This window comes from Rhyacophila brunnea, unplaced genomic scaffold (assembly GCF_057557595.1).
Source record: "Rhyacophila brunnea isolate RB1 unplaced genomic scaffold, BYU_Rbru_1.0 scaffold_22, whole genome shotgun sequence".
Taxonomy (NCBI): domain Eukaryota; kingdom Metazoa; phylum Arthropoda; class Insecta; order Trichoptera; family Rhyacophilidae; genus Rhyacophila; species Rhyacophila brunnea.
In genome coordinates, this window is record NW_028232882.1 from 7,466,522 (window position 1) to 7,476,275 (window position 9,754).

The following is a 9,754-nucleotide window of genomic DNA, read 5'->3' on the forward strand; positions in this document are numbered from 1 at the left end:
TCGGTCGGAACACAATTATTATCAAGACTACAAAAATAAACGACATGTCTACTCCAAACTCATAGAATTAGACGGAATCATATCTTATTTATACATTGATTAATATATTATCAGAAGCGATTTTCTTTGTTGCATCTGATGACCCAATTGATTCGCCAATATATTTATAAAGGGGCCTTGAAACAGTTTAAACCAGTCATACAATTAATCTTAAATTATACCAACATCTTCAATGTTATTTTAATGCGTCGCGTCCAAGGCCTGAACAAAAACGAACCATAAGTGCGAGTGAGTAAGCATTCGGCACGCTTATATCTCCGCTCTATGCGTAAGAATAAAATAGAATTTCTACGGCTAAATTAAATATTTTTTTTAAACGTCACCGGTAAATATGTATTTGACTGATTACATTAATTTAAAAACTGCGAGCACGTGCTGCTGAAATTTATTGTTTTTGCGTTAAATATAAAGTAAGTAGTAATTATTTTTAGTTATTTTAGTAGAACATAATAAATGGTTAACTATGTTGTGTTTAAATTTGGTAGCCGTACTAAGAAGCAACACTATGTTATACCGTTTCATAGTTAATCTGATAATAATAAAATCGAGGTTCTACTTTGCGTTATACGCAAGAAACACGTCTTCATTTTGCTGAAAAATGAGCGCTCTCTATACATCATTACTCTAAGGTAGCCTCTCATTTTACTGAAAGTAAAGAAGCAATGTTAAACTTTTCTAAGCGATGTGCTACGGGTTCCTCAAGTATTTAAACCAACCAAGATTATGGTGTTCTGGCCTGCGATTTCCTAACTATCGACTCGTGTGTCACCCGACGACAGGACGTAATTGTGACGTAAGCCAATACACGCTCGAGGCAAACCGCCCCACGCACACGGCTCACCATAGATATTATTATGCTGAAACACCTATTTGTGTATGGGGACAATGGATAACGCCAGTGTTTGAGTAGCGTTAATTTATCGAATGCTATTATCACTACGGTAGTACGTCACAATGATGTCATATGACGTCATGTCGACCGGGCAACTTCAACTCGAAAGTTATAACATTAGGCCCCTGGAAGCCTTTTAAATGACATTCACATCATGTATACGGCGGAGTAACGCAGTGACGCCCCTTAACAAAATGCCGTCCCATTTTTATACAGTATTTTTTATCATCCTTTCATGACTAAAATATCTTAGAAATGTGTTGTATAGATACATTACCAATAAAATATATACCACTAAATCTAATTTAAATGCCATCTCTGCTTCAATAGAGAATATTGCGAGTCCACGGTTTCAAATACATTTAAAATTTCACCTGGAAAAAATATTTGGATGGATTTTAATTTAGGTAAACATGTACCTACCTATAATTCAAAAATCTGCACGTGTTATTGCTGGTTATTAATGATGTAACCTCCAAGGACATCGGAAGTAAACTAGACATTGCGAATATGACAAAAAATGTAGTCCTGTTAAGCCTTGTATGTTAATAATTAATACCTACATTTTGTTTCCAAGCAGTTAACCGTTTTTTTTAATGGAAATATATTTTTCCGTTATTACTAAGTTTATGTAGCTATTTCTAAATATTTATAATGATTTTTCCTCGATTTGCCACCCTTCGAGTAACTGCCACCCACAAGCGACGCTAAAACGGCCTACTCCCACGGGATGTCACTGGAGTTACGAGATGCGAAGGCGATAGAAATTCTTGAAGGTCCCGTATGCTGTCCAAATACGTCAACTGAGCAGCAATGTATCAATCTATTGGTGCTATTAGAACGTTATTTTTAAGATTAAGATATCTTTTCTCCATTAATATTTGGTTGGTACAATTATTTGTACATTGAGTTATTTTACAAACAAAGTTCGTGGGAACGATTTTATTTATTTAGAGAAATGCGGTGTAATTAATAGTATTTTTCAAAGAAGGATGTACGCGAGAGGTAAGGTCATATAAATCAATCGTAAATTTATGACAAGAGGAGTTTATTTTCTACATTGTCGTGATGCAGTGTCAGTCACCCAACCATTTTTTATTTATCATATCGAGAGCCTGTAATTTACGCCAATTTATGAAACTACATATACTTACCTTTTAATTTAAATAGTACTTTAATAGTTATTAACTCATTGTTATTGGAATATGTGAATGTATATAATGTATTTTAATAATATTCTCACAAGACCCGAAGGACCTAAAAGGTAGAATGCAAGAACTCGCAGATGTCAGTTAAACGGTCGGCCTAAAGATAAATGTCTCAAAGACAAAAGTGATGAGGAACTGCTTTTTGGACCCTGCGATTATCTGCATTAATGGCATCCAACTCGAGCAAGTCAGCAGCTACGTGTATCTCGGACAGCAGGTGCCTATAGACGGAAGCATGCACGATGAAATTGCTCGCAGAACAAAGCTGGAATGGAGTGCTTTCGGACGTCTGAATAGTATCCTCAAAAATAACCTACCATTATGTCTTAAGCGTAGGGTGTTCAGCCAATGTGTGCTGCCCGTGCTCACGTATGGCAGCGAGACGTGAACCCTCAATACGAGAGATGTCCAAAGGCTAAGAGTCGCACAGCGAGGCATGGAGAGGTGTATTTTGGGCATCACGCGAAAGGACCGTAAGAGAAACGAATGGGTTAGGAAGCAGACAGGAGTACGCGATGTAATCAACGTTGCCAAACAGCTGAAATGGAGATGAGCGGGGCACATTGCTCGCCGAAATGACAGCCGCTAGACAAATGCCGTCATCCAATGGTACCCAAGGGGCACGAAACGGCCACAGGGTAGCCCTAAAAGCCGCCGGATTGACGAACTGATAAAGTTCGGTGAAAGCGAACGACACAGGACCGAGAGAGTTGGAGGAGGCTTGGGGAGGCCTTCATCCAGCAGTGGATTGACTCCGGCTGATGATGATGATATTAATACTAGTCATACTGTACTATCACTTCCGAAGGAACGGGAGAGAGTTTTTGGTTCTCCCTCTCGTTTGGTTTGCTGTTAAATGAATGGCGTCGCCTGTTATTGGTATATTTCAAGTGATAATGGAAACATGGTTGAAGGAGAGAAAATAGCGAGATTTAATTTTGACATAGAACACTGTGGTAACATTATGATATTACATTGATTGCTTGTTAGGATTTACGGCTGCCTCTGTCTCTGTTAATTTTTGAAAACTAAAGTGTTAACGCGGCTCGTCTAAAAATAGAAAAAAAGTATCTCACTTCAGCCAATTAGCAACGAGTTGGGTAATGTGATATATCCGCGCCATCTTAACATATTGCGGATACGAAACAAGAATTGAACATTATTATTAACGATTAGTTTTAGTTTTATTTTGACCTGATTTCTTGCATAGTCAACGATTTACATATTTCTATGAGTCTGTCCGATAGTAGTTCCGGCCTTTTTAGGGTTTCATAGAATTTGATCCCTAAGGGATGATACCTTTTGGCGGTGTGAGTACATATATTTATACCAAAAACTACAAGTAGCGCAATGTGGCGTCGATATATGTTGGGTATGATGCAGAAAGATCACAAAACAAACCAACGGACACCCCAATGAGGTGAAATAGCACTTGTCGAGTGGACAATGTCATGAAAAATGCAGTCATAATACGTGGTACTAAATTCCCACAAGGGCGCCCTACAGCTTGCTGGATTGATAAGGGGTGCCAGAGCTAATGGATGCATTATTCCAGCAGTGGATCGACTCCTACTAATGGAAGCATAAAAGCATCATAAAAGCTTCCACAGAGGGGAGGTTTGTATTAAAAGATTTTTTTATTACAAAAATGGCCGCTTGTCGAACCTATTAGGTCCATACTCTGACTCTAAACACAAATTGAAAAACACTATATGTAGGTATATGCCAGATCCAGGATTCAAACCCACGACATTATAAACCGACACGTAAGCTGCATAGCATACTTAAACTAATATGATTTGGTTTAGGCAAGGTTGAATTGAATTTAAAAAAAATAACCAGCACCATCTGCAATTTGTATTCTTAGTTCAATGAAAACAAATAAGTATAACAAGTAAGTTTTGTTCTTAACAACGTAACCCCATTCCTTACCAATATGATAATATATATATATATATATATATATATATTATACTTTAGAGAGAATTGCACCCAAGTGCACTATTTATAGCATTCGACTCACATTCCTATATAATTTTTATGTTTCCGTTATTTTATCTTCGCTATTTCGTATATATTTGTTATGTGAACTAACCTCGATAGTAGTTATCGAAATTGTTTATATTTACAATTTTTACAGACTATAATAATTATGTAAAACAAGTAATTATGTAAAATCATTTGGTTATATTAAATTGATTTTTATTTAAAATGACCCACGAACAAAGTTGCATCGGAATCTCTATCAACATTTTTCTATTGATTGCCATCCTAATAAAAATGCAATTAAAATGTTGAGCCCACTTACTTAATTACTTTTGAAAGTGTCAATTTAATATATTTTCTCATCATTAAAGATCAACATTAATTGGTTGATTTCAACACGTGATCATTAAAATTGCACTTTGCGGTTTATACGTCATATTACGGTTTGTAAATAATAAGAATTTGAATGAAGACGAAAAAGATTGTTTTGTTCACTATATGTCTGCTCTATATCCTTTATCCATCAGGCATACATAATATTATATAGCACCAACCTAACTTCGTCATTTTTACAACGTTTTTCTTAGCTCGTATTCTTATTTGTCCGGTGGTTGTTTGTCCGGTACAAATCTTGCAATTGATTTTTAACTAACTTTCCGACTAGCTAGACGTTTGAAACTTTTAGAATATATCAGAACACGATGCCAATGCATTCTTTTAATACTTTTAACCATCTTTAAGTATCTAGTTAAGTAATCTTTAAGTGAAAAGTTATTTCGGAAGAAATCCGTAAAAAATAAAACTATTATTGGTTGCTAAGTGGGTCCTAGCAACTTAATTATTAAAATATTAATATATACGTGCGTTACTATGGAAATCAATATGTCATTTCAGTATTATTTCTATCAACTACATTTTTTTTTTGATCGTTTAAGCTAGTCAAGTTTATATGATTCAACAGAAAATTTAAAAATGTTGTATATAAAAAGTTATTTTTATCTTGTAATTATTTACGCTAGAAAGCTGACATTTTTAGAGAACATGCACAAACAATTAATATAAAAAAGCGAATAAAACTTAAAACGCTATTTTCAGACAAAGGACACTTTTTATAGTGCCCGTAAACTTAAAATACACTGATATAACTCATTTACTTGGCTGTAAACTTACATTATTAAAAAAATGTGGCTACATAAATGTGATATTATTATTAGACGTAATAATATGTTATGCATAATTTTAAAACATCTAATTTATATTTATATAAGTACCCACTTCAAAAAATCTTTTTTGAAGAAAATACGATACCCAACGGGACATGAACCTATTACCACTTGATTCGGAGTGATCCGGATGTCGATTAGTAATTTAGGCATTTAAATTATACCTACCTTGATTTAATATACTAACACCGATAGCCAGTATTATTAACGTAATGGACGCTAAACCAAGAGATGTCACGGAGACTTGAAGCTTTCGAGATGTGGCTGTATAGACGCATCCTCAAAATTCCTTGTACTGACCGGGTGACAAATGTTGAAGTTCTCAATCGAATGGAGAAGGAACGAAAAGTTCTACGTAGTATCAAAACCAGGAAACTACAGTACCTCGGCCACATTATGAGAGGACAAAAATACAGCATTCCCAAACTTGTCATTCAAGGAAAGATCAATGGGAAGTGTAGCAGAGGACGGCGCCGCCATTTCGTGGCTTAAGAACCTCCGTGATTGGTACGAGTACAGCTCCACCGAACTGTTCCGGGTAGCAGACGACAAAGATAGATCGCCTTGATGGTGGCCGACCTCCGCTAGGGGATGGCACAATAAGAAGAAGAATAAGCATTTTGTGTAAGAACTACTAGTTAAATTCGTCGTAATTAAGCAGGAACGGGCATCAACGGGCTTAATTGGTAAAGCACATTGGCGCGAATTCGGTGATTACATGTTCAAGTCCCGTCGGGTGTCATATTGTTTTTTCATTTTTTTTAGTATGTAGTAGGTATTATATCTGAGGTGTTTTCAAAGTATTTATGTTTAATATAATACAGAATGTTACATTCTCAAATCTTGTGAATTATTCGTTGAATAAAAGAAATTGTTTATTATATTGACACTGTTTGTTGAAAGAAAACGGTAAATAGGTAAACACGTAATATTATTATTTTTCATGTCATAGAGTTACTTATTTTCTTGAATACCGGGTATTCATTTCTGAAAAGGCTTGTAAATCTATATACGTCAGCAAATTGTCTGGTTTTACAGTTTTGTGTATATTAGAACCCGATAGGTACATAATATTAATAATACCGACTTTTCAGACATATATTTTATACATAATCTATTAAATTAGTACATTTATTTATAATGTATAGGTACATCATTTATTTGATGTCACGATGTCCAAGTGGTAGCGCATCGGCCTATAATTTCAAGGGATTCACTTATTGTTTGTAAATGTTTGTTTGGATTCAGAGTATGGACCAAAGAGGCTGAGCAAGTGGATATTATCCATTTCTCGTAAAAATGAAAATTCGTTAATACAACCTTCGCCCTAATTATGATCTTAGAAAGAAACATGGTTAAAAAATATCATGTAATAAAAAAAAAAGTTTCGTTATCTATATATTTAAAACAAAGTCGGGTTAGTTACACCATTTATAACTCAAGAACGGCTGGACCGATTTTTATGATCTTTGATTTGTTGGATTTGTCTCCGCCCCGAATAGCAGAATAACTATTAAAATATCGGATAAATCACGGAAAAAATAAATTATGAAGAAAATTAATTTTCTCATACATTTTGTATGGAAAGGCTTTTGACTGACATCGATGAATTTGAACGATGAAAACCTCGCGCATTCGAAAATAAAAGAAAATCACAAAAAATTTAAATCCGTATACAACGCCATCTCTGATACATGACAGAAACAATAAAGAAGAAACAAATAAACAAAAGAAAGAATGATAGTCGAAATGTCTAACTGTCAATGGTGTAGTGTGCCCAACATTTCGTGCTTCATGTCAACAGCTCAATTTGCTTGAAAAAGATACTCATTGGGATATGACAATCGCTGAAGCAATTGTTTCTGCATCTCCAAGTCAGATACGCACATTTTTTGATATCATTATTTCGACATGCTTCCCATCGAATACACCTGAACTGTGGAACAAGTAAAAGGATGACATGTCAGAATACATTTTACATCGAATTAGTGTCATTTCAGCGAATCCCGATCTCGAGGTGAATGAGGAGATACATAACCAGGCTTTGTTTTTGATCGAATACATGTGTTACCTCATGTGCGGCAGTTTTTTAGTCAAGTTAGGAATGCCAACACCACATCGTGGAATGAACGACGCTTTCAATCGAGAATTGGAAAGTGATTGTGAATATGATCGAGATGCATTGAACCAATCAGTTCGAACGAATGTACCACTGTTGAACCTTCAACAGAAGGAAGTGTACGATACGTTAATGAAGGCAATTGATGATGGAAATGGTGGCTTATTTTTCCTCGACGCGCCCGATGGAACTGGGAAGACATTCCTCATGTCATTGATTTTGGCTACTGTTTGTGTGAGATCCGAAAATGCTGTAGCAGTTGCTTCTTCTGGGATAGTGGCCACGTTTTTAGAAGGATGCCGAACGCCTCATTCAACGTTGAAATTGCCGACTGAAAAACCTACATGCAACATTGCGAAATACTCAGCAATGGCCAAAGTTTTGTTAGGAAGTAAAATCATCACCTGGGATGAATGCACAATGGCGCACAAACGCGCATTGAAAGCACTCAATCGAACTATGAAAGATCTGCGCAATGACTCAAGAAGTTTTAGAGGCGCAATGATTCTACTATCTGGCGATTTTCGCCAAACACTACCAGTCATTCCAAGATCGACCGCTGCTGATGAAATAAATGCTTGCCTCAAATCATCGACTCTGTGGTGCTATGTGAAGACACTTCAGCTGACGACAAACATGCGAGTTGGATTGCTAAACGATCCCTCTGCCGAAGATTTCTCCAAGCAATTGCTGACTATCGGTAACGGCCGTGTTCCTGTCGATGAATTGAGCGGATTGATTTCGTTTCCGCTGAAGTTTTCTAATTTCGTCTCAACTAAGGACGAACTCATCAACAAAGTGTTACCGAACATCATTGCTAATCACAAACATGACAATTGGTTGAATGAACGAGCATTCTTGCGGTAAAGAACAAAGATGTGGATCACTTAAACTTCACAATTCAAAATCAAATCGTTGGTCCACTGCATTCCTTCAAATCTATCGACTGTGTAACAAACGAAGACGAAGCAACCAACTATCCAACTGAATTTTGAAACTCATTGGATCTGCCTGGGTTGCCACCGCACAATTAACGACTGAAGGTTGGCTCGGTAGTCATCAATGAATTGAAATTGAATTACAATATGTGAACTTACCAGACCCAGGATTCGAACATGGGACCCTCGACACTATATACCGGCGCTTAATCCACGTGGTCATCATGTGTGCACAGTGTGTACAGTTCAATATAATTAAAATACTTTTCATTTTGATTTGATTTTTGCACATTTATTGACATTATTCATTTTGAGTATTCATTTTAACTTAATAAAAAACTGAATTTAATTCAGCTAATAAGTTAACACAAGATTATTGATTCTGAGGCGGTACGAAATTTGCCGGGTCAGCTAGTAATTAATATAAACATATTGGACAATCCTCATTGTTTTTATAGAAATTAAAATAACTACATTCTGATCTTAGCTTTGATCGCTAAAATATGACAAACAATTACCATTAGAGAACCAAATCTAAAATCTTAGACACAAACTAATAAGTTATTGATTTTTTAAATTTATATTACTAGTTTGGAGTGTATTAACAGATGGCAATATCATAATTGTTATGTTTTAAAGAAGAAAAGGTAATTGTGCCGCAGAGGTGGACACGAGCTTTTATATATATATTTTTTTTACGAAAACATTTTATTCCATGTAGAAAATTATAATAAATACGTTTTTCTGTCGGCGCATCGACTTTTCGATCCAATAATCGTTAATTGAATATTTGAAATTTTCATTAATTTTGATACACCATTATCACAAACTAAGATTATATGAGGTAATATTAGGTTGGGGTAGGTTAGATTAGGTTATGTTAGTTTAGGTTAGGTTAGGTTTGGTTTGGTCTAAAAATAAAGTTGTAAAATCTCATGTCCACCTCTGCGGCACATTTACCGAAGAAAATTATTTTGTATTTTTTGAAATTTGAAATTTTTATTAATTTTGATACACCATTATCACAAACTAAGATTATATGAGGTAATATTAGGTTGGGGTAGGTTAGATTAGGTTAGGTTAGGTTAGGTTAGGTTAGGTTAGGTTAGGTTAGGTTAGGTTAGGTTAGGTTAGGTTAGGTTAGGTTAGGTTTGGTTTGGTCTAAAATGAAAGTTGTAAAATCTCATGTCCACCTCTGCGGCACATTTAAGAAAATTATTTTGTATATTTAAGTGTAAATAAAAATGCCAATTACATTACAATACAACAATTATTTAAAAATAGACGTGCTTGTTAAACATAGCATTTCTCTCATAATTGAGATATTA